Source organism: Macrobrachium nipponense, chromosome 6 (assembly GCF_015104395.2).
Source record: "Macrobrachium nipponense isolate FS-2020 chromosome 6, ASM1510439v2, whole genome shotgun sequence".
In the NCBI taxonomy this organism is placed as follows: domain Eukaryota; kingdom Metazoa; phylum Arthropoda; class Malacostraca; order Decapoda; family Palaemonidae; genus Macrobrachium; species Macrobrachium nipponense.
The window spans coordinates 125,669,163-125,696,762 of record NC_061108.1 but is presented as its reverse complement, the minus strand read 5'-3'; the positions used below and the strand labels follow the sequence as shown (position 1 = coordinate 125,696,762).

The following is a 27,600-nucleotide window of genomic DNA, read 5'->3' as shown; positions in this document are numbered from 1 at the left end:
GATAATTTTTTTATAACTCGTTGTGCTTCTTTCTTTATTCTTTACACTGAATTTCCTTGAGACAAGGCTCTTTTTGTTTTCATTTTATCTTAAGTAGCACTGACGAGGAAGGTCAGTTCAGAGAGTTTTATGAATAAACATGAATACAGCAATTGCCGTTGTTGTTGTTTAAGATTAAACTAGCCTTATGCCAGCACGGGCTTTTGCTCATAGAGCAACCCGCAGGTGGAAAGGAAATATTTTAGGATATGAGGAGAGCCTTTATTATGATGACTGTGGATATGCAGGTGATACAGCAATTGATTTCATACTTACAGAACAGCATCTATGAATGCGAGTATATACACAGACACACACGCACATACCTTTGCAGTAGAGCACTTGGCTCACGGTCGCTATAGTAGATTTACATCAACCGTACATCTGACATCTAGGCCAGTCCCATACGATGCTCTTGATTGGCTGTTGATAAGCCAATCACAGGGCTGGAAACTCTCAGTCTCTCGAGAGAGTTCTCCCGAGGAATACTTTTGAAAGACGTATCCCTCAGGAGAGGTGGAAAATATATCATGCCTATGTGAACTCTCGAGAGAGACTGAGAGTTTCCAGTCAGGAGCATCGTAAGGGACTGGCCTAGACATCAGATGCACGGTTGATGTGAATCTACTATAGTTCGGTGGATGGATCAGTTCCAACCTCCCACCTACCGCTGACCTAGTCATGAATGAGTATCTGCATCAGTTCGGGCTAAGAGTGACTTCTTCCTTATGGACACGTTGAAACTCTGAAGGCTCTACGCTTCTTATGCCATTATATATAATGGCATAAGAAGCGTAGAGCCTTCAGAGTTTCAACATATCCACAGGGAAGAGGGTGCTGTAATAGCCCCAATCCACTAATCGTAGCCCAAACTGATGCAGGTACTCATTCGCGGGAGGCTGGAGTTGATCCATCGAACTAGCGACTGTGAGCCAAGTGATTTACCGCAAAGGAATATATATATATATATATATATATATATATATATATATATTTATATATATATATATATATGTAATACTCGCATTCACACGTGCTGTTCTATAAGTAAGAAATCAATTGCTGTATTCATTATTTATTCAGAAGCTCTCTGAACTGACCTTCCTCGTCAGTGCTACTGGGCCCTAGTCCCTGCAAAAAGATCGTCTGTATATACTCAAAGTTTTATCAACTGAATCGAGAATGGCTCCTTTTATTTAAAAAAAAAAAAAAAAAAATCTCTCGCGCTTCGTGGAAATTAACACCATTTACTTGTAAACCAGTTTCCATTTCATCTAGCTGTCATTCTCTCAGTCTCCTCTATTCGCGCCCCCATCCCACCTGCCCTTCCAAGACTCCCAAATTTTACACCTTCCCACAACCCCACCGTCCTCCAATCTCTGTATGCAACCAAACTACCTCTCGTCTCGTCATTGCTCAAAATTTCTTCACCACGTCGGTGTATCTCACTCAACATTTCTCACCTCCGACCTTTCTGAATGTACGGCTGTTACGAAACTGACTCCTCTCCTTTTTCTTTCGCTCACATCCAGCATTTAAGCCTCACAACATCAAGGAGATAAAGTTCAACAACTCTTTTCCATCATTTATTTGTTTTTTATTTTCCCTGGCACTTCTCTTCCAAACCTTTGGAACAGACCCTGTATTGTGATTCCCCCCCTCCGTATTACCATTCATTGCTCATTATTCCATTCAGGGCTTCTATACTCTTCTGCCTGACCCTGCTTTTACAAACATACATTTTTCACTTTTCACCTCTTAAAATAAAAAAAAACCAACTTCATTCTTCACATCAGCACACTGTAATAGCGACATCTCGTTTTCTTTCGACACTCCAGCAACAAAATGTTAAACAGCAACCGGACACCCCCCCCCCAACCAACCCCCTCAAAAAAATAAAAAAAAACTCTCGTCTGAGAGCCATCAATTTTCTATCAATTAGAACTGAACTGAATATGAAACTTAGGCCAAAGGCCAAGCACTGGGATCTACGAGGTCATTCAGCACTGAAATGGAAATTGACAGTAAACGGTTTGAAAGGTGCAACAGGAGGAAAACCTCAAAGCAGTTGCACTATGAATCAAGTATTAGGAGAGGGTGGAAAGCAAGATGAAGAAAGAGAATATGAAAGGAGGCACAGTAAAAGGAACGAAAGTGGTTGCAGCTCGGGGCCGAGGGCACGCTGCAAAGAACAGCTCGTAAGCTTTCTCTAGGTTTACTGTCTTTGTATGATCTTGAATCCATATTATTATTAATAATTAATTCAGTAGACGAAACCTATTCACATAGAACAAGCACACCAAAGGGACCATTAACTTCAAATTCAAGTTTCCAAATAATTTTGGTTTCAACCTCCCACCACAGACCCCACACTGCAACAGTAACTGATCATGATACAGAATCAGTGACTTTTCATCGCCCTGGGGGGTGGGACTCGAACCGGCAACATCTGCGTGGCATGCCACGACATTAACCACTATACCATCGGACCAGCAAAGACAGGATATCCTACGCATTATATGAATATTTTCGAATGATTATTATACAGCTCTTCGAGATCTGAAATATTCCTCAAATTTAAGAACATGCATAGTTGAATCCAATTGTTTTGAAGAGCACGCAAGAATATATTACCTCTCCAAATGTCTCCAAATGTCACTACTTACTGTGTTACTCATTTAGTCTAGATTATCATAACCAAAATAAATAAATAAACAAACATATAATATATATATGTATATATATATATATATATATATATATATATATATTATCTGGCCCTTATATATATATATATATATCTATATATATATATATATATATATATATATATATATGCCTGGCCCTTATTATGGATTAATCGCCATGTCGTCAGAATCTGAGTTTCAACAATGCTTATTGCGTATGAACGCATTACTTTGGCCAAAACTCAAAAGAACTCAAAACGTCCTACTTCCCAAGAGCAGAACATCTTTGAACTGACTTCTTATTTCATCGAAATTCTGATATCATCTGAAAGAGGAAGGTTTGTCAGTTGAAGAGAATTGAAGAATGAACATGTACTATTGTCCGCAAGGTATATATATATAGAATAAGGGAGAGAGACTCCCTAATTCTATATACCTTGGTTGCGCGTCAGTATTTTAGAATATGCGTTTAACACTGAACTCTTAAGCTAAATGAAATTAGAATTTATTCAGGCTCATACTTACTTACGTGCGTCTGTCAGAGTCAGACACTTACACCGGATGTAACAACCATTCACATTTACTCTCGTAACATACTGGCAAGGCTTGTTTGATCTTTGACTCAAGAAAAAAAAATATGTTATATATATATATATATATATAGATATATATATATTTATTTATTTGTAATGTTCACGAGGTTAAACATTAGCAAACAACTCAAGTAGACAGGAATTTAAGAATACATATATTGCAATTTTGTGATGCATTTAATCTTACACATGATCCTAGATTATCATTATTATGATATTATCATTAACATTATTATTCAGTAGACGAAACCCATTCGTATGGAACAAGTCCACAGGGACCACTGACTTGATATTCAAGCTTCCAAAGAGTATGGCGTTCAATAGGAAGAAGAAGTAAGAGGAAGTAAAGAAACATTCAGAAAGAAGAGATCCCACTCATTAAAAAAATCAATAAATAGGTAAATAGACAAAAATGTATAAAAATGCAAGACCAATGTCATAGAGTATACTTTATTTATATAAGCAATATTTCTAATGAAATGAACGACTTTCATGTTGAAATAGTCATCCCAGTAAGTGAATCATTCTGCAGGTGCGTCCACACGGTTGAACAATGTCCGACGAACAAACGTTGTTACCAATTACCAACTGTCTGTCGGACTTTTCCTTGTGAAAAGAGTTAAAGGAGTTCTATACAACCTGATCTGGTACCACTGTTTGTTGCCAGATCTACTTCCATCGTTTCAATGCTTATGACGTCATCCTGCTTCGCCTATGACATGGTAACAATGTTTGTCCGTCGGACATTGTTCGACCGTGTGGACGCACCTTTAGCTCTCATAATACAAGAATTTCATTTAAGTTAACAATACTGGAAAGGATTGTACGACCTCTCGTTAAGCGTAATTGTCGTTTTGAAGTTTTGGCGTATTGTAAATAGGACACAATGAGTTTTAAAGTCCCTGTCACGATAGCAATTTTCTAGTCATGATACTAAACTTTCCAAAAATATAGACACAGAAGTCTATTTACAATCTACACTTTTATACAAGTGTTTTTACGCAACTGCATTTTTCATATCATGCTTTACCATTCTAAAGATTAATTTTGTTCGCTTGTACCTTCCATGTATGTAATTAAACAAGACTCCAATCTTCTAATTTACATCAATCCTTCACTCGTCAACTTCACAAAAGCGAGAAATGAATCCTTCGGTCGATTTCAATCCTGCATTCGAGTTATCCAGATTAAACAAACTGTTTAAACGTCAAATTCACTTCGAAGGGAAGTTTTAAGAAAAAAAAAATTCTTTTATTCGTTAATGTCTCTAAAGAAAAAAATGAATAATCTAGTCGAATTCACTCCTGAATTCGGTTTATCCAAATAAAACCTATCTGTATAAACTTAAAATTCACTTCGAAGGGAAGTTTTAAGAAAAAAATTTTTTATTCGTTAATGTCTCTAAAGAACAAAACGAATATTCCAGTCGAACTCTCTCCTGAATTCGGTTTATCCAAATAAAAATAAATAATTCTTTTATTCGTTAATGTGTCTTAAACACAAAATGAATACTCCAGTCGAATTCACTCCTGAACTAGATTTATCCAAATAAAACTAAAACAAATTTTATTCGTTAGTCTCTAAAACATAAAATGAATAGTCCACTCGAATTCACTCTTGAATTCGATTTATCCAAATAAAACTAAAAATTCTTTTATTTGTTAATTTCTCTAAAACACAAAATGAATACTCCAGTCGAATTCACTCCTGAATTCGATTTATCCAGATAAAACTAAATACTTCTTTTATTCGTTAATGTCTCCAAATAAAACCAATTAATATAAACTTAAAATTCACTTCGAAGGGAAATTTTAAGAAAGATCCGGTAAAAAAGAAAAATAAATCAAAAGAAGCGCAAGAAAAAAGCCGCGAGATTTCATTACGTTGGCAGCCGAGGATATTACCATTTTTCCGGGGATTAAGGACTGGGCGGTTAATGAAAGCCATATATATTAGCTTTCATCCCGACGTCATCCGTGACGCATTTCTTGCTGGAAGAATTGACTGCGGAAAGGACGTCTGTCTTTCCCATTTCGGCAAATATCTTTTTTTTTTTTCGTTTTATTGTGAGACACGAACTTTGTTGTTGTTTTCGTTATCACTCAAGAAAACATCTTTCTCATGAAATTTGTTGGTGTTATTGTTACCAATCAAGAAAACAATATTCACGATTTTTTCTTTTTTTTCATTCTTCAAAAATATCTTCCTCAAGAAATTTATTATTCAAGACAACATATTCCTCATGGAATTTAAATTGATTGTTACTAACAAGACAACATCTTAGTTAAGAAATTTATTGCTATTATTCAAGACATCTTCATGAAATTTACTGTTGTTATCAATCTAGAAAGAACCTCCCACAAGACTGCTACTGATAACGTTTAGTAGGAGAACAGAGCGGCCACAAAGCTACCGAGGCTTCTAATAGAAGTTTTATTTACTTCAGGTAGTCACCTTGGTACAGACTGCTATCTTGGCTTTCATAGACTCCCATCACTAATGAAATTGACCTCTCCCCTATAAAAAGCTAATTAACAGGGTGATGAAACTTTCTGATATTCTATGTTGATGAAACACTGACAGACTCGCAAGAGTGACTGCTGGTTACCATGAAAATCAAACTACGCCGTAGTCTTTGCATTATTCTTCCGTTATCAAGACGATAAAGTATGCATGGAGACCTTTTTAGTTTTCTGTAAAAGAAAATTATTAGAGAGAGAGAGAGAGAGAGGAAAGAGAGAGAGAGAGAGAGAGAGAGAGAGAGAGAGAGAGAATTTAGGCCAAAGGACAAGCGCTGAGGCCTGTTAAGAGGTCATTCAGCGACGAAAGGGAAATTGACATCAAGAAGTTTAGAAAGGTGTAACAGGATCAAAACCCCACAGATAGAAGGAAAGTCAGATAGAAGGAAGAGAATATAAACGGAGGTACCGTAAAATGGAATGAAAGGGGTTGCAGCTAAGGGCCAAAGGGACGCTGCAAAGACCCATAAGTAATGCCTACAGTGTACCACGTGAGGTGCACTAACTCTCCTACGGAGAAGAAAACTATTGATGAGGCAATTTGTCTGTTCGTCCACACTTTTTCTGTCCGCCCTCAGATCTTAAAAACTACCGAAGCTAGAGGGCTGCAAATTGTGATGCTAATCATCCACCCTCCAATTATCAATTAAACCAAATTGTATCCCTCTAACCTCAGTAGTTTTTATTATATTTAAGGTTAAAGTAAGCTATGATCATGCGTCTGGCACAGCAATAGGTGCAAGCAACACAGACCACCACCGGGCTGTGGCTGAGAGTTTCATGGTTCATGGTCAGCGGCTGAGAGTTTCACACAGTATTATAAGCTGTACAGAAAAACTCGATTTCTTCGTCGCATTTTTTGCTTGTTTTTCTAAGAGGGATTCTTGAAAAATAAGACTCCATTTGGCATGCTGATCTCAGTTAAGGACAGTATACCAAAATAATATTCCACCACCCAATACAAAAACTCGTCTCTTAAAGCAGAAACCTCCTTTCATACATCGCACTTACGAAGACACCAAACTTAATCCGAGACCAAGACCGTTCCATCTGTGGAGGCATTCGGACGTGATCAGAAAGTCAAGCAAAGAGCTTCGCGCCAAAACATGGGAGGTTGGGGGGTGGGGGGGTGGAGACAGACACTTTGGTTCTCGGAGCAAATTCGCAACCTTCGACTGACTATGAGCCTAAGACTCTTCAACACGAGATTGGCGAAGGAAGGGGATCAGATTTCCTTGCTGCTCAAACAAGTGAAAGCCGAAACCCCCTCGAGAGAGGATTTGTTTTCTAGCGCTGTAGTGAGGAGTGAGGAGGAGGAAAGGAAGATATTCTCGTCCCCCGGATTCCTTCTCTCTGACGCAGGGAAGGTTTTGTCAACAATGTCCTTGCGAGGGAGAGGAGAAGGTAAACGGTTTGCATAAATTCAGACCTGCACTGCTGAGCATCAACAGACATGTATATATCATCCACGATTGGGTTGCGTACCGCCTATCAATTTGGTAGCCCGAGTTCGCTTCCCGCTGCTGCCAATGCAGAACCAGAGGAATTAATGGCTGGTGATTAGAAATTCATTTCTCGATATAACATGGTTCGGATCTCACAATATGCTATAGGACCCATTGCTAAGTAGCCAATTGGTTCCTAGCCACTTAAAAAAAACTCTAATCCTTCTAGCCAGCCCTAAGAGAGCTTTTAATCAGCTCAGTGGTCTGGTTAAGCTAAGATATACTTAACTTTTTACATGTAGATAGGTATATGAAGACACGCGCATTATATTATGTTCACAAATATTAAGTCAAAAATACCTTTTAACGGGGAACAACAGCCTCATTAATGATAAGAATTATACTAACCATTTCACTTGACGTCCAAAGTGAACGAAAATAATTTTGTGAGCATCCATGTTATGGTTCAACGTCGGACCCTGCGTGCTGTAAGAGGCGACTAAAAGAACAGTCTCACTTTTTAGCAAAAGGCTAGGCCCACCGCCAATAACTGTGGAAACTGCTGCTTTGCAGGTGGACTCTTAGGCCCACCGCTAATAACTGTAGTTCATGACAGCAAGGGCATGCGGTCGTTAAAAAAAAAAAAAAAAAAAAAAAACTTTGCCAAACAATAAACCATGCCTGATGCATGCAGTAGAGAAGGCGCTCCAGGCAACCGACCCCTTAATGTAGGGATAACGGTGGGAAAGTAGTAGTTAAGGTTCAACGTAACTGCTTTCAATAATGTCTATTTACCATCATCGAGCGAAGTTTTATCATCACACCTCACCAAACTCCATCTTCACAAACAATAAAGGTTTTTTTTTTATTATTATTATTAAACGATTCAAGGGCAATCTTTCCTCGCGCATAAAAATCCCCCGCTGCTAATGAGCCTTATCGTCTTTCTTCGAATCGTTAAACTATATCTGTTTACCATCAGCTTTAACTCCATTTCCCCCTCCGATCCGATCCGGGTCTCATTTACCGTTTAATTACGCCAATTTTCTAAGTAATTTGAGAGTCATTAGCCGGAAAAGTATGTGCCCAGACAATACTGGCATTTTGTTCAACTCTGACTCCTCATCGGATGTAGTGAGGGTTTAGCAGGGGTGCCAACCTGCAGCTCTTTCAAGACAACCAGGGCGGCTCCAAACGCTGAACAAGTACCTTTCCGATCCATTTAAAACAATAAAATTATGTAACACTCTTGAGACGATATTTGACTAAATCTTATTCAGTTTTAAAAGCATATTGTAGGTATCAATTTTACTGACATTTTAATGATATAAATAGTCTCTAAAGCCATTATTGTCATTGCGTCTCTGTTAGTACTACACTGTCATGATTCTCTAAATAAATGGCTCCTCTATCTTTCAAAGGTCGGTGACCCGTAGTAATGTAATCTGGGAACACCCCCTTTTCTTGAAAGGATTGCTTGAAGGAATTAAACTGCACCTAAGCGTCGGAGGGAATTCGAGAATAGAATAGGAGGGAGGAAGGGACCGGATGGATGATGCATTTCGGAAAGGGAACAAAGAAACGGTTCGCTGTGATTGATTGATTTTAACTCTGCTAATGCTTCCACGCGTGAGGGAGAGGAATAAGGGTTTGAAAGAATAGGGATGAAAAAGATATAATTGACCGAATGGGCGTTAGAACCAGTAGAAGGGATAATTAGATGTAATCAATACTTTTAACCCATATATATACGCCTAATAAAAGCTCATAAAAACTGCAAAATATTGAAAGTAAGTACTATATTTCAGACTGCTGAAAAGAGAGAGAAATATAGTACTTTCTATATTTTGGCGTTTTTAAAGGTTCCTTTTATTAGATGGAATTCTGTTATAACAGGACATTTTTACCAGTCATATGTATACATAACACATAAATATAATGGGATTTGTAATCCAAGGTTATGACGCATGCCTAACTCAAAGGATCTCTGTTCACCTACGCAGTGAATTATTTGTCTGGTGGTCATTCAAAATAAAATTATTATTCAAGAACTGTATCAATACTCACGGTGTTAAGAACTAATACTAAGCACTTAAAAGCCCTCCAGTTAGGTGATGAACTGTCATTACAAGAAAGTTCTGTACTATTCTGGAAGGATCAGTGGACAGTCTTTTATTTTGTGCTAAATAAGGCATAATGACCCAATCCTCGTCTCAATACAATCAGGTGTTTCGTTTAGCAGCTAAATCTTGAAATAAGCTCAAGCAATCCAGACTTAAGGCTTAGAATGGAATTGAATACAGAGTTTAGGACAAAGGCCAAGCGCTGGGGCCTATGAGGCCATTCAGCGCTGAAAGGGGAATGAGAGGTAGGGAGGTTTGAAAGGTTTAACAGGAGGAAAACCTCGCAGTTGCACTAGGAAATAATTGTTAGGAGAGGGTGGATAGCAAGATGTTAGAAAGATAATATGAATGGAGGTACAGTAAAATTAATTTAAAGGGTTGCAGCTAGAGGCCGAAGGAACGCTGCAAAGAACCTTGAGTAATGCCTACGGTGCACCCCGGCACTACACCGCTAGGGAGGTGAGAACTTTGACTTGGAACCACAACTGCATAAACTTCCAGAATTAGGGTAATAAAAATTACCCAAGCATGCTAGCAAAAGATAATGAGGAAAAACTTTCGTCGTAAAGGAAATAATCAGGGAAATATTCCACTTGCGCTACCATTATCACTTCGTAACAAGATTACGCATCGTACTAGATTGTAGAACGGAGCCGGTTTCCACGAAAGAGCAAACCGCCCAGCCTTCGTCATTTCCAGAACTAAAATATTGATATGGAATCTCTGAGATGATTACTCGTCTAAATATTATTATTATCAAGTTCTCAAAGAAATATATTCTTAAGACAATCAAAGGCTGATAAAAGCAAAGGAAATGAGACGAAAAGCGCGGGAGGGAAAGGGGTAAATGAGGTATTAATGACATTTGCAAGAAGAAAGGCAAACGTAAAAGAGAACTGCCGGATAATTAAACAAATGAGAGAAAGTTCAGCCTAAGAAATTATTCCCAACCAGCTTGCTTTGTAATGAGCATACCCAGAGCCGCCTCCTCCGCTGATAAAACACAGACTAGCTTTGAACGAATCGGTGCAAAACGTAGCGACACGTTATCAACCCAACATACATAGCTCTTTGTTATATGGCAGCAGCTATACCTACGCTAATAAGAAATTGCATCAGTCAAAGTGCCTACAACAATTCATCGAGAGAGATGCCTTCGAGAAATTTTGCGTATTTACCAAACCACATAAAAAAAAGTGCAAAAGGGGAAAAAATCAAAGCTGTCTTGCAAATGTGTCCCACAAGACATCTTTATTCTCTCACGTATTCCATACATCAGAAGTTTGTCAAAAGCGAGATCAGTAGCTTGAGTTATTGGGTGTACATTATTACTTCTACAGTTTTATTTAATAACCAATCACTTTCCAACATCAAGAAATATTTGGCTAGACTTCAGCAATTTCACAGTCATCTCAATCCAATTTTATTTTTCTTTATAAACACTCCGGGAACTGTAATTAACGTCAACGTTCTACATAAAATGTAAAATTACTTCTGTACAATTGTAAGCCATAGGTCACTTTCGCGATCTGCACCGCGTACTAGATATTATCAATCGTAGCATTCGCGACCCGCCGGCCTGTCGAATGCATAAAGGATAATCAAACCATACACACGACACAAATACGATGCCGGTATAATATAACATGATACCATTAAGACCAGTACAATTCTACAAAAGACTATTATCACAATCAAAACATACATACGATATTAGGCGAGCTGCCACATACTGACGTGACGTCATTACGGGTGAACTGTGATCAACAAAAACAACACTCACTTTTCACAACAAGACACGAGACGATATGATGTGACTATCTGTAGCTATTCAATACTTCCCCTAAAAACATCATGACCCACGACTTCCTCAAGACCAGCAATTCTGACCTCATCACGAATTGATGTAAATGTCGTAGAAGTGGACCTAGGCTATAAACATTCTTTAGTTTCAATATTAAAAAACCGGAGTTTCCGACAGCTTTACTAGCCTTGCTGCCTTGCATATTGTCAGTATTGCTTGATGACTTACGATAGTCTTTGTTAATGTCATCTTTTGAACATAGACAATAAGTTGCTGAACTCTTTGAGTGCATCAAGACTAAGGTTACATACCAATTGAATATGTTTTTTTTAAGTGCTTAGCCACCAGCCAAGTTCACACAACCATTATTCACGAACGAATCAGTTTATATCTTAAGATTATACTTCAATCAACTAGGCAAATATGGACAAATTTTAAAGAAAAAACTAACACAGCTACTTACGGAAAACCTTGTCTCAATCTAAAAGGTTATCGGCCGAGAAGAACGATTATTTGGGAGACGAATAGAATTAACCTCAGTGTTCTCTACGCCCTCCAGAGAAGATATTTCTGGAAAAGAAAAGCAGTAAATGTGGTATCTCTTTTCAACACGAGAAACACCTCCAAATGACACTAAATCTTATGTACTACTCTCCTTATGCTTTTCGACAGCGTAAGGCTTGCAGTACTAACTGATTGAAGATCAACTGGAGTGAACAATAGTTAATTATCCGTCGACTTCGCACAATTGTAACATACCTGTAGGATTTTTTCTTTTTTTCACACTAGGACAACTAAAAATGAGTGGCAATTATTAAAACCGTTAAGTTTACGTCTTTTGTTTGTCTTTGGACTGTTGCTCAGCACCGAAGGAATGGTACTAAACCTAGACAAATTGCACAGCCGAGCTCTTCTGTAGTAGATATTACCGTAATCATCAAAGAAAAATTTCCATGAACTTAGCAAAAAGTAATTATTATTATCATTATGTGTCTGCTGTCATGGATTACCTATTTATTTACTAAAACGGCAGAATTATTAGGACATGCCGTTCAGCTATGCAGAGACCCCTCTGCACACGTCCGAACATGGCGCCCTAAGATAGGTAAGGTTAATGGAAGGTTAGGCTATGATTTCTTTCGTTTATTATTATCAAACATTTTCCAAACAGTAGGCTAATGGTTATGTTGAAACGCTCTTAAAATCTAAGGTTTAGCTATTTTGGTTTTTGCAACAAACTTATCATTAGGCATTTAATGTGGTCTGACTGCGCAACGCCATTCAAATTAAAAAAAAAAAAAAAAAAAAAAAAAAAAAACTAGGCCTACTGCTGTTTAACATAGGCTGATGTGTAGAAAGCAGCAGTATTTCTTTGAAGTAATTTAATAAGTGTACAAAATGTTCCACAAACGTATAAAATCAATTCTGATACTATTTGAAGAGGGGACATTAGTCCTAACAACACATTGCGGCACTGGTCAGGTTGTTACTATTTGGCACAGGCCTATAATCTTTCAGTCTCAATAATACTTTACCATGAACGCAATTTTAGTTTCCTAATGATGTCCTGGGGCGATCAATGCATGCTCTGTTATGGTTTGTACGAAGATGCATCCAAAATTCGGCGAGCTTTACAACCTTCGTAAACTTAAGTTGAAAAGTTTTATCACTTCGAATGTTCAAGCCACCAATGAGCATTACCAACCGTTGTGATAACACAGGACATGAAATTCTTATACCAGACGATTATATAGTATATATATATATCATATATATATATATATATATATATATATAGTACATTATAATTACCATATTTTATAAACAGCCTATATTTATGTTATTTACGTATGGTTGGCTACCCTGGTTCGTTGCCGCCTTACCTGTGTTAACGATCTCGTAAGTATTAATGCCGCTTACGTGAAAGCAGTCGTTAGGCTAACTTTCCGTAGGATAGCAGGAGGAATGATTTACCCACACCCGCCATTATAGTGATGAAGTGAGATCCATGACAAAACAGAGATCAGAATGTTAAACCCTCGGTTACCCAATTTAACTCAAAAAACTTTCCAGACTCGGCGCTAGACAAAACCAAACTCTCCCGTTCGTTGATGTAAATAGTACACTAAAACTCGTCAGACCTTGAAATATGATTAGTTTACGTCGTCCGTCAAGGACAATGTTTTCAAAACGGTCTTTTCTCCTAGGCGAAGGACATTTTGAAGTTATATGGACGTCTTTTCACGCATTTTAGCTTTAACAATAAAATTAAAATTACTTTCCCATTCTCCAGAAAGGACAGTCATCACATTTGTTTCCCCCAACATTTTAATACCACTCACTCGTCTGAGGAAAAACGACTTACTCTTGAGTACAATTTCCGGTACACGTAAAAATTAAGGGTTAAATGGAATTAGTACTGAAGGCAATTTGTCTAGGGTGGGGGAAGAGCCGATTCAAGTTACACACACACACACACACACACACACACACACACACACACATATATATATATATATATATATATATATATATATATATATATATATGCAGAAGCCAGGTACTATGACGTACCTCTAAGTAAATGGGGATACAATCCAATGAAGTAAAATCCTCTTGTAGTTTAAAAAGATATATTTCTTGTACAGGATTAAACTTTCGACCATCAACTGTGATCTTGAACAAGACCACAGTTGATGGTCGAAAGCTTTAATCCTGTACAAGAAATATATATTTTAAACTACAAGAGGATTTTACTTCATTGTGGATTGTATCCCCATATATATCTATATATATATATATATATATATATATATATAATATATATATATATATATATATATATGTGTGTGTGTGTGTGTGTGTGTGTGTGTGTGTGTGTGTGTGTGTGTGTGTCTTGGTTTCAACACTTCTAGCCAAGTGTCCATGGTTTATCAAGTTTCACATTTAGCATTCTGCAAAACTATCCCATAATGGTATTATTATGAAGCTTATATATTACTGATATAGTCACCTACCCTTCTGTGTCCCTTGGATGGGCTCGCTTTAGTTGCCAGCAAGTATTTTGGGATGAGACCGCTAGACCTATGTTATTAACTCTTGGTTGACTAGGACCAAAATTGTCGACAGACAACCGGCTAGCTCATTGAGTAGGTCAACAGAGGCACAAGGTTTGCCCAGTTGGTGAAATGCGAATGATAAAGTTAATTAAAGTGTTAACATTAAGGAAAATAATAAAAGGTTCTTAGCAAAACCATATACCTGTGCCTTCGTTGGTCTTAACTAGCTGGAACCCACAAGTATGTAGACTACCAAGGTGTCTGCGTTAAAGAATGACAAGTATGAAGAGGAATGCCAGACTTTTAACCTAGATCTTTTAAAAAATCAGAAGATTAATAGGTTCTAAGCAAAAAAATGAAAAATATCATCAGCTAGCATTGATTTACAATTATCAGAATATATCCGAACTCGTGTTGAGAAAGTATTAACATTCTTTTGGTTGAAAAGTATTATATTCAACCTAGCATTACCTGAAAAGTGTTTACAATATAAAATTCATCCTGACATTGATTAAAGAAAATGAAAAATAATTTGCATAGGACGAAACAACACTAGAAGATATAACAGATATGAATATACGTTTAAAAGGTATCAAAAGATAGATCCTGTCCATAAATTGAAAAATGTCAAAAGATACGTACCTGATCACTTCGTTCTTGAATGACTTATTCACCTTTATATGTTAAATATTAATGTATAAATTCTTATTGGTGAACAACGTTTACAATGAATTTGGTCACTGACGCCGATAGCTTAAAAGATTATATGATTCCCAGTATTGCCTGAAAGAGTCAGCTTTAGAGCTGGAAAAGACCTGAAATTTATTAAACATTATAAGAGCAAAAATCATAAATTTAGATCCATTTGTGTATAGAGGATACAAGGGATTAGTCAGGGTCCAAGCCCATGTCAGTGACTAGATTTAATTAAGCTTGAATTTCATTCGGTAGAAAAAAATCATTTACTATGTCAGCTCTCTCTCTCTCTCTCTCTCAAATGCCCCATAGCGGTGTAGTGCCGTCAGTGTCCCTCGCGGTGCACTTGTAAGCTTTACTTTGCAACATCCCATCGTCCCCTAGCTGCAACCCCTTCCATTCCTTTTACTGTACCTCCGTTCTTGTTCTTTTTTTTTCACCATACTCTCCACCCTCTATTAACAGTTGTTTCATAGTACAACTGTGTGACCTCACAGGTCCCAGCGCTTGGCATTTGCCCTAAATTTCATATTCCTTTCCTCTCCCAAAACGAAAGATTCATCTTCAGTTACGAACGTCCTTGAAAGCCAAATAGATATTTACGAAATTGAGAATCTATCAACTGAGTTGTCGGATAGCATTTTTTTTTTTTTTCTCTCTTGTTTTTTTCATCCAGCGATTGCCTTGCCTGTGGGAAGGACAATTTGAGATAAAGCTTCTCCCTCCATCGATATTGTTCAAGACAACCAGCTTTTAGACAAATTGCTCCCGCGGCCGCAAATTCATTTCGCGCCAAAACTGATCCTAGTCGCCCGCCGTCATAAAGGCTATTTCGGTTTGGAGGAGGAGAGGAGTTCTATCATCTTTCCCGTGGATATGATATCGGTGTGTCATGATAATTGTTATTGATCGTCACGGCAATTAAAAAGTAGGAATTCCGCCAGTCCCGGTGAGAGATATAAGATGCTGTCGTGACTTGTGTAGTTATTTACACTAATATACTTGTAAAATTATTCATATAAACAGCTGGTAATTTAAATGGAAGACGTTAGTTTAGAAGGACAAAAGAAAGATATGGAAATTTAAGATCGAGTCGTAAACATCAAACCAAAACAATTCAGCAGAAGTGTAAAATTATTTTAGTGTTTATTTATTGCTAATTATACCAAGAGTAATATTTTTCACCGATTTACCAATGAAATATTCTCGATAAGAGATAGGGGCAAAGTTATTCCACTAAAAGCAAGCTATTCTCAAAATGGTGTAAAATTATATCAGTATTTATTTGCCAATACTTATCTAACAGTAATATTTTGCACTGTGTTATCGATCTGGCAATGAATATTCTAGATATGAGGCACGGCTAGTTGAGTCTCTATCAGTTTTTCTCCTTATTTATTCTCTCTCTCTCTCTCTCTCTCTCTCTCTCTCTCTTTCCTAGAGCTACTCATCTGTATACCGCTGCCACTCTCCGTCACTCGGCACACATCGGCGTATCCATTCTAATAGAAGTTGGGGAGATTAGCAACACGCGGGTAAGTTACTTTCGTACTTCCTTCTACCTCAGTGACCATAACTCTGAAATTCTCTATCTTCTTCTGTGTCTTGTGGGAGGTATATTTCATTGTTATTCTTTATCACCTTCTTATTGCTAAATCCGGTTAAACTTGGGCCTTTCTCTATCTTTGTTTTATTGTATGACGATATTAACTCTGAATATCTGTTTTGAGAACACGCACACTTAGTATATATATATATCTTGATGGTGCACTCGGCAAGGAAAGTTAAGATACGTTTTTTTAGATCTTCGGACATCTATATTGTTCAATAATGCCACACCTGGCAACTCTAGAAAGGGGGCGGAGTTTCAAAATCATAGCGTTTGTTGCTTTCTAGATTTCCATTAACTTTACACCATAAAGATTCTGTAGAGGTCCTATAATCATTTATACTTGAATGTAGAAACAAGATCTATATTATTCGTTAATGTTGGTTTGGTAACGTCAGTTCAAGATAGAAGAATATCGATCATCCTTTTTTAAAACCTACAGTGAAACCTTATTTATAAGTAATGTTTGACACTAAACTGACGTAAAACTCATACGTAATTGAAGACGGATCTTAACAATGAGAGAAAGTGTTTTAAAATTTGGGCAGTACTTGTGGAAATCGTGAGGAACAATACAGTAAAGCTTTGGCTTTGACCATATTGGTCTAGATCAGTGATTCCCCTACAGGACATCTTTCAAGTTTTTCAGCTGAATCAGGACGCAGTACCACCCCAGAAGCAACCCACAACAGTCGACTAACACTGGATCCCTAATTCTACTGCTACTGCTAGGTGGACAGAGGCTTTGGGTGTGAAGAAACGAGCCCATCCGTTTCTCTCCGTCGGGGACTCGAACCCTAGATCTCTCGGTTGTGAGCCGAGTGCGTTAACCAATACGCATAGGCCTATCGCTAAAGATACTTAATTCATTATATTTACTTTGAGAGATTAAGTGATAATATTTTTTCAAATGTTTCAAAAGTGGAGAGAGAGAGAGAGAGAGAGCATAGGCCTATCGATAGAGATACTTAATATTTTATTTACTTTGAGAGATTAAGTAATAATATTTTTTCAAATGTTTCAAAAGGGGAGAGAGAGAGAGAGAGAGAGAGATAGGGAAAGAAACTTGGAAGAGAGAGAGAGAGAGAGCACGCAAGCATAGGCCTATCTATAGATACTTAATTGAGATTGAGTGATAATATTTTTTCAATCAAATGTGTTTGAAAGTGGAGAGAGAGAGAAAGAGAGCAAAATCTGCTTATGTGAAAGTTTAGGCCTGTTTATATCTACTAAATTTCATTATATTTTTTTTGGGAGACTGAGTGGCAATATATGGTTTTAAATTATGTTTTAGAAGTGGAGAGAGAGAGAGAATTATAGTATTGGTGACAGACTTGTGACGGGGGAAAGGCAGAAAAAAGAGCGGAGAGTCGGTGCACAGATACCTGGGAAACAGGGTGCTGTGACTGCCATGATCGTGCTTAACTATACTAGATAAAATTTGAAGGATCATAATATTCAAGTTAATACACTAAGAAATTCATACCCTAATCTTGATTTCATTCGACAGTTGCTGTAACATTCAAAGGTTGTAAAAAGACGTGGAAAATTTTAGACACAGACTGCGGTCATTCTTGCTCTCTTGATATAGTCTGTACTTTTGAAAATCGGGTTTAATCCACAAATCATTCACGAAAAAAGCAGTAAGTAAAAATATTTATTACCACAAATAACTCAATATGTATTGCACAGGCTATTAAAGTTTTATATCGTGCAAAAAATACTGATGTTTTGGGAGATCTTTCAGCCTCTCGGCAAAGAAATGCCGTGGAGGGCTGTAGGCTACTATACGAACTACTTTGTAATGGGAGCATATAGCCAGAAAATCTTTGAGCTGACATGCTACTTTAACCTTGATAAAGATTTATGTTTAAAGACAGTAGCTTTGTAAACAGCAACTAGCATTCGAGCCATGTCGACGTCAAAGTAATCAAAGTGTGAAATCCGTTACGTAAGCCAGTACCCAGTGATTTGCGCTTTCCCGCTTGAAGTTCTAGGGCTCCTCCTCACATCATAGAAAACGCTCTTGCGGACACAGCTATAGCTGGTTCACTTAAGGTAGATTCTTGATTGAGCCCTATGCTTACGAGACGTTTGTTTGGCGGCCGCTGATTGGCTGGTATCGGAAGGTAGGCAAAACCCAGCCAATCAGCTGCCGCCAAACAAACGTCTCGTAGACATAGAGCTCACCCAAGAATCTACCTAAGTGAACCAGCTATAGATTTGCTCAACCTACCTTAGCCGTCGCAACATTGACTGCCATTGACGTCAGCTAACTTTAACGCTATGGAATACAAAAATGAATTTGTAGTAACTAAAATAATTGCATTCACCACTTACGATGATGCAATAATATCCCCGTTCATGAAGGAAAACAAGTAAATATTTTCGTCGTGATACATAGTACTACAATCAGAAATTCACATTCTATCTACCAGATCTCTATGAACGAATCCATCTGAGAAATTCCAATTACTTTGGGCATATATCGTGTTTTGAAGTATCTGAACGGTTTTGTTTTGCAGTTTTAACTTTTATGATATAATATGCAGTGTATTTTCATATTCTAGAGTAAATTTAGCGATATTATGTCTTTACAGTAAAAACAAATGGGAAATTCGATGAACGAAAGCTAATGAAAACTGTATCTTCACTTTTCTTGTCGAGTGTACCTAGCGGAGTTATTTATTTGAAAAAAAAAAAAACTTGTCCTTGAAAGCTCGTAACTTTTTTGAATTAATAATTTTGCTAGATACCATCCAGTTGAAAAGAGGTCCTTTTAGTAATTGTACTATTGAGCGGAACGATTATTGTGAATGTGGTAGTTAATATATATATATATATATATATATATATATATATATATATATGTGTGTGTGTGTGTGTGTGTGTGTGTGTGTATATAAATTTCTAATTGAGTTGCCAGTTAGCGAATTTTCCCCGAACACAGATAGACTCATTTTGCCTGGGTGACAGTGACCCTAAACCATGACCTCCCCTCCCGAGAGACCACCATCACCCTCTCTCCCCCCACCCACCCCTTCAACTCCCACCTCCCCTCCCGCCAACACACCAAAAGCCTCCATGGGACTTTAGAAATTGCATTATAAATGGGGAGTGGAACCGAGCTTTCACTCATTACGGTTGGACGGGAACATCGATGGAGGTTCCAGCCTTGGGGAATTTTGTCATTTCGAAAGTTTTTCTCTCTCTCTCTCTCTCTTCTCTTCTCTCGTGAGTGTGTGTGTATGTGTAAGAACATTGGCAGTCACTGGACAAATCGTTTACTTTAGTTTTTTCAAGTCAAATTTCCTCTTTAATAAAGGTAAATCATTTTCGATTTGACTTCGCCCCATTAGTTTTTTAATAACTGGGTAATATAATCACTTCTCGATTTGTAAGATAGGTTTAATAATAATAATAATAATAATAATAATAATAATAATAATTATTATTATTATTATTATTATTATTATTATTATTATTTGCCTGCTGTTTTACCAAGAATGGGGGTCTCTCTCTCTCTCGATGGTGTTTGGCGCTGGCTAATTTCTGAATTTTCTCCTAATGACCATCGAGAGGAATTCGGTTACCTTAATAGTGTTCAATGCAATTCATGCGGTCCACTGTAGGCATACTCAAGGCTCTTTGCGGCGTCCCTTCGGCCCTTAGCTGCAGGCTCCTTTCATTCCTTTCACTGGACCTCCGTTCATATTCTCTTTCTTCCATCTTACTTTCCTCTCTCTCTCGTCACAACTGTTTCATGGTGCAACTGCTTTGAGGTTTTTTCTACTATTACACCTTTCAAAACTTTTTGCTTTCAATGTCCCTTTCAGCGCTGAATGACCTCATGGGTTCCATCGATTGGCGTTTAGCCTAAAATTCATATTCCAATGCATTCCTATTATGATTATTATTATTCAGGCCTTTAGCCTAAAATTCATATTCCGATGCATTCCTATTATTATTATTATTATTATTATTGAGGCCTTTAGACTAAAATTCATATTCCGATGCATTCCTATTATTATTATTATTATTATTATTCAGGCCTTTAGACTAAAATTCATATTCCAATCCATTCCTATTATTATTATTATTATTCAGGCCTTTAGCCTAAAATTCATATTCCGATGCATTCCTATTATTATTATTATTATTGAGGCCTTTAGAACCTAAAATTCATATTCCGATGCATTCCTATTATTATTATTATTATTGAGGCCTTTAGATAAATAATATTCAGATGCATTCCTATTATTATTATTATCTTGAGGCCTTTTAGCCTAAAATTTCATATTCGATGCATTCCTATTATATTATTATTATTTATTATGAGGCTTTAGACGAAAATTCATATTCCGATGCATTCCCATTTTTACTATATTATTGAGGACTTAGACTAAAATTCATATTCGATTGCATTCCTATTAATTATTATTTATTATTCAGGCCTTTAGCCTAAAATTTCAATTCCGATGCATTCCTATTATTATTATTATTATTGAGGCCTTTAGACTAAAATTCATATTCCGATGCATTCCTATTATTATTATTATTATTGAGGCCTTTAGACTAAAATTCATATTCCGATGCATTCCTATTAGTTATTCATTATTATGGGAGATTTAGACCTAAAATTCATATTCCCGATTGCATTCCTATTATTATTATTATTAATTATTATTGAGGCCTTTAGATTAAAATTCATATTCCGATGCCATTCCCTTTATTACCTATTAATTATTGAGGACTTTTAGACTTAAAATTGCATTATTCCGATGCATTCCTATTATTTATTATTTTATTCAGGGCTTTAAAAGCCTAAAATTCAGATTCCGATGCCATTCCTATTATTATTATTATATATTGAGGCTTTAGACTTAAAATCAATTCCGATTGGGCCTTTACCTATTATGTATTATTATTAAAATTCAGGCCTTTAGCCTAAAATTCACATTCGATGCAATTCCTATATTATTATTATTATTCAGGACCTTTAGACCTAAAATTGCATATTCCATGGCATTCCTATTATTACTTATTTATTATTGAAGGCCTTTAGCCTTAAAATTCATTATTTCAACGATGGCAATTCCTATTATATTATTATTATTGAGGCCTTTAGAAACTAAAAATTCATATTCCGAATGCCATTCCTAATATTACTTATTATTATTCAGGCCTTTAGCCCTAAAATTCATATCCAATTCCAGATTCCTATTATTATTATTCAGGCTTAGCCTTAAAATCATTATTCCGATGGAATCCTATATTATTATTTAGGATTCTTAAAATTTACATTATTCCAAGGCTTTAGCCTTAAAATTCCATATTCCAATTCAATTCCTAATTATTATTATTATTATTTCCAGGCCTTTAGCCCTAAAATTTCAGATTCCGATGCATTCCATTATGATTATTATATTATTTGAGGCCTTTAGACTTAAAAGTTCATAATTCCAATTGATTCCTTATTATTATTTATTATTAATTCAGGCTTATAGGCCTAAAATTCCATATTCCGATGCCATTCCTATTATTATTATTATTATTATTATTTAAATTATTATTATTCCAAGCTTTAGCCTAATAATTCCATATTCAATTCCATTCCTATTATTATTATTATTATTATTATTATTATTATTGAGGCCTTTAGCCTAAAATTCATATTCCGATGCATTCCTATTATTATTATTATTATTGAGGCCTTTAGACTAAAATTCATATTCCGATGCATTCCTATTATTATTATTATTATTCAGGCCTTTAGCCTAAAATTCATATTCCGATGCATTCCTATTATTATTATTATTATTGAGGCCTTTAGACTTAAAACTTCATAGTTCCGATTGCATTCCTATATTATTTTATTATTTATTGAGGTCCTTTTTAGCCTAAAATTCATATTCCGATGCATTCCTATTATTATTATTATTATTGAGGCCTTTAGCCTAAAATTCATATTCCGATGCATTCCTATTATTATTATTATTATTGAGGCCTTTAGCCTAAAATTCATATTCCGATGCATTCCTATTATTATTATTATTATTGAGGCCTTTAGCCTAAAATTCATATTCCGATGCATTCCTATTATTATTATTATTATTGAGGCCTTTAGCCTAAAATTCATATTCCGATGCATTTCCTATTATTTATTATTATTATTGAGGCGGCCTTTAGCCTAAAAATTTCCATATTCCGATGCATTCCTATTATTATTATTATTATTATTGAGGCCTTTAGACTAAAATTCATATTCCGATGCATTCCTATTATTATTATTATTATTCAGGCCTTTAGCCTAAAATTCATATTCCGATGCATTCCTATTATTATTATTATTTCAGGCCTTTAGACTAAAGAATTTTCATATTCTTCCGATTGCATTTCCTATTATTATTATTATTATTATTGAGGCCTTTAGCCTAAAATTCATATTCCGATGCATTCCTATTATTATTTATTATTATTTGAAGGCCTTTAGCCTTAAAATTCATATTCCGATGCATTTCCTAATTATTATTTAATTATTATTTCAGGTCCTTTAGGACTAAAATTCATATTTCCGATGCATTCCTATTATTATTATTATTATTATTGAGGCCTTTAGCCTAAAATTCCATATTCCGATTGCCAATTCCTATTTATTATTATTATTATTGAGGCCTTTTAGCCCTAAATTCATATTTCCAGATGGCATTCCTATTATTATTATGTTATTATTGAGGCCTTTAGACTAAAAGTTCATATTCCGATGCATGTTCCTATATTATTATTTTATTATTGAGGCCCTTTAGACTAAGAAATTCAATATTCCAATCCATTCCGTATTATTATTATTATTATTATTATTATTTCAGGCCTTTAAGACCCTTAAAATTCATATTCCAGAAATCCAGTTCCTATTATTATTATTATTATTATTATTATTCCAAGGCCTGTTTAGTCCTAAAAATTCATATTCCGATGCATTGCCTATTATTATTATTATTATTCAGGCCTTTAGACTAAAATTCATATTCCAATCCATTCCTATTATTATTATTATTATTATTATTCAGGCCCTTAGCCTAAAATTCATATTCCAATCCATTCCTATTATTATTATTATTCAGGCCTTTATCCTAAAATTCATATTCCAATCCATTCCTTATTATATTATTATTATTATTATTATTATTATTATTATTCAGGAAAGAGACCCTTTCTCGTTCAGAATTATGGCTGTACCGTCGGAGTTTTCTTTACTATAAATTCTCTATTATCCCGACAGCGCCTTTTTCCACCGTGGAAACGTCACATGATCATTGTTGAATATTCAATTCACCCGAAGGGGGAATAAGAACACACTCCAGAACGTTTTCATTTTACGAATGCAAATATTCAGCTTGTTTGTACAAAAACATAAAACGCGAAACATGACCGTTAACATTTTGTTGTCGAATGGTCAGAAAAATGAAGAGACATTACTAAAAAATTAAATTCCCCCTAATAGTAATAACAATACGTTTTATTTTCAGCTCAAGGCCATATGCATGGAATATACTAAGTACAGACAGTAACATACACAATCCAGATACATGAGATATTATGATAAAAAATAATTAAACGACAATATCCAAAGAGTTGCAACAGTCCTAATATTGAGAATAAAGTGATAGTACTAATTATTATTTTAAAAAGCATTAGGAGTTATAATGATTAGTGCACAGACTGTACAAATTAAATTCCAGCTAAAGACCTTAGGTGGTTACAGTAGTCAGGTCCAAAGGTCCAAATACGAAAATTGAATGCAGAGAAACTCTAACTTCATAATATTCATAGTAATAATGCAAAAGTAAAATACCAGTAATAACAATAACCGTAGAGTATAATAAAAATGACAGATTCTGCAGATGGCACCTTGCCAAGACAGAGACTAAGACATTTAGGGAACAAACGCCTCATTTTCCCATCTTTCCCACAATTTAGATCTTCTTCTTGATTCACTCCAATGTTGCCGTCTTTTTTAATGAGACAAGTGTTACTACTATTATTATGGACAGAAAGTTCCACAGCGGCGTGGTTGGTATGGTATTAGCGCCCCACCTCGGTGGTCGCGGGTTCGATTCTCGGCCATTCCATTGAGGAGTGAGAGATGTGTATTTCTGGTGATAGAAGTTCACTCTCGACGTAGTTCGGAAGTCACGTAAAGCCGTTGGTCCCGTTGCTGAATAACCACTGGTTCCATGCAACGTAAAAACGCCATACAACAACAACAACAGAAAGTTCCACGAGAACAGATACGTAGTTCAGAAATGAGAAACAATACTCAAAACGCAAATCCTGAACTATGCAAAAAAGTGAGAAACTTGACTGAATGAGAATTCTGATCGTCGCTTGAAGGAGTAAGAAGAGGAACGCCATTTCGAATTTCCATCTCACTTTCTTTGATTCCTCTCTTCTTGCCTCATTCATTGCTTATTCTGTACATTCATTCATGTTGGGAGGACCAAAATAAGGTGTATTTTCTTCTTTACACTTGTTCCTCCTATCAAGTTTCTCTTTTGATAAGGTAATAAGGAATTTAATTTTTTTTTTTTTTTTGTCTTGGGTTCAAATTATACGTGGGGTTCAGGATTAGAGGTTTATCATGTTTCCAGTTTAACGAGTTGTTTTTGAACGTATCTGCCGTTGTCCCATTATGGTGAAATCTATGGCTTTGGTTTCTGACCACGTGAGTGATCCCGGAATATCCTGATTTATCTCTTTGATTTTTAACCCTTTTTGACAATGAACCATCTGTATTCTTGATCTTCTTGTTTACTTTGTAACCTTCTTTCCAACTGTATTTCATTTGTGCCCCGACGATTCGTGAATAAACACAAGAAAGCGCTCGGTACTGACCTTCTGTCTATCATTTTCCTGTGGTATTCTCTTATATGATGAAGTCACGTGCATCTGCTGTGATTTTTAAGTATACTTACACACACACACACTTATATATAGATATATATATATATATATATATATCTATATATATATATATATATTATTATATATATATATAATATACAAACCTTTTCAGAATACAATGAAACAAAGGATACTTTTGATGACAAAATACATATCTAAATACCATATACTTGACGCAATACACAGCCACCTCTTCCGTTTATAAAAGGAACGAAGAAGGAAAGAAATAATAATGAAAAAATCTGAATTTTTGGAAGAGGAAAACAGAATACCCAACCCCGCAAGTCGCAAAGGTCTAACTAACTTTGAGTGACTCGACAAGCCCCCACCCCCCACCTCCCTCCACCTTCCAAGTGTTGTTTATCTTTACTTGGAGTTGATAACAAGAAGCGTTTGGTTGGTTCGTGAGAGGAACCCACATTGCAGGTGAATTCGTCAAAGATGTCATGGGTCGAGCGCGAACCAATCTGTCCTCAGCCTGTAATTGGGCTTCTCTCTCTCTCTCTCTCTTTATAAGTGACAGGTGATAAGTGCCACTTAGTTGCAAAGGCATTCAAGTTTTGCTATCATTTTAACGGCACAGTTGCACTATGAGTAATAATAAAATAATAATATTTGATGTTATTAACTGCAGTTTCGACAGAGACGTAGCAGAAGATGGATTGGTAGATAGATAGTTTATTTACTCTTCTGAGTGCAATAATAATAATAATATCAATAACAATAATAATGTTTGTCTCTGTTCCAGTAAACCGATCTGTTTAAAATTTGGCACAGAGGTAATTGCTTCAGTTACATTGCCCAGCATTTTTGACATTTTATATTTCACCTCTTCTCACCCCCAATTCCTATCGGTGCTGAACTTGGACTTGAAGAGCATTGCGAGTGTTTCTATTCATCCCAGTGACCTTGAAAACTATGGATTAGACTAATATCTGTCATTTTTTACATTTTAATTTTCACCCCTCCCCATCCTATCCTATCCTATCAGGGCTGAACTTGGACTTAAAGGGCATATGGAGTTTCACTATTCATCTCAGCGACCTAGAAAACTATAGATTAGACATTAGTGTCTGTTGTTTTTTCCAAAGATAAGAATGCTGCATTTTAGGGGGTAGAAGTAATAACTTTTTAAGCAGGGCTCTTAGATGTTTTTAACAAAATCTAATTAGCCTATGTACGAGAGAGAGATCCTGTATCCTTAAATATAAAGTATATGCATATATTCATCATAACGTAGTTAAGTATGCCTAAGTGTTTAATTGTACGCTCTTTAAAAATAAGTATATTATTATACATACACTATATATATATATATATAATATATATATATATATATATATATATAGAGAGAGAGAGAGAGAGAGAGAGAGAGAGAGAGAGAGAGAGAGAGAGAGAATTAGTCTGCTCCTCGATTTCTACCTAGCTTGACCGCCAACAAATGTCACAAGGTCAGAGCTGACGCCTATTAGATTCCCCAGAAGTGAAATAACATCAGCAACGTCCTCAATCTTCGTCATTTTTTTTTTTTTTAATTGGATGAACACATTTTGTGCGGATCCGAGGTCAGTAGGTCATGCAGGGTGGGGTGAAGGGTGTTCTGTGCCACAGGCGCAGAATGGAGAATTTATCCGAGTGTCATTCGCTAACGAGATTTGGCGCTGGGAATATGTGTGTTTGTTTGTATGTGTGTGTGAGTGGGAGAGAGAAAGAGAGAGAGAGAGAGAGAGAGAGGTTGAGATAGCGAGAGAGGGAGACTGAGGTAGCGTGTATGTGAGAGAGAGAGAGAGAGAGAAATGCCGAGGTAGCGTGTGTGTATGTGCGTGTATGTGAGAAATAGAGAGACTGAGGTAGCGCGCGTGTGTCAGTGATAGAGAGAGAGAGAGAGAGGGAGAGAGAGAGAGAGACTGAAATGGCACTAAAGGGAAAGATTTATACATACACATGGAAAGGCCACGAAGAATAAGCCGTAAAGTATAATAAACAGACTCGTACCAAAAAGAAAAAAATATATATTTACATACACAAACGCACTCAAATTTCTTCCCTGTTTTTTTAAACA

The 27,600-nt window shown here is 36.1% G+C and overlaps 1 long non-coding RNA gene across 1 annotated transcript in view; it reads right to left on the bottom strand.

Moving 5' to 3' along the window:
* The window catches only part of LOC135216143 (uncharacterized), a 32,926-nt gene extending 20,040 nt beyond the window's left edge, over positions 1–12,886 (bottom strand). Inside the window, exons 1-2 of the long non-coding RNA XR_010314821.1 lie at positions 12,746–12,886; positions 11,674–11,780 (exon numbers count right to left, since the gene is read on the bottom strand). This is a non-coding gene — a long non-coding RNA (uncharacterized LOC135216143). The remainder of the gene's footprint in view (positions 1–11,673; positions 11,781–12,745) is intronic.
* Between the last annotated feature and the right edge of the window lie 14,714 nt (positions 12,887–27,600).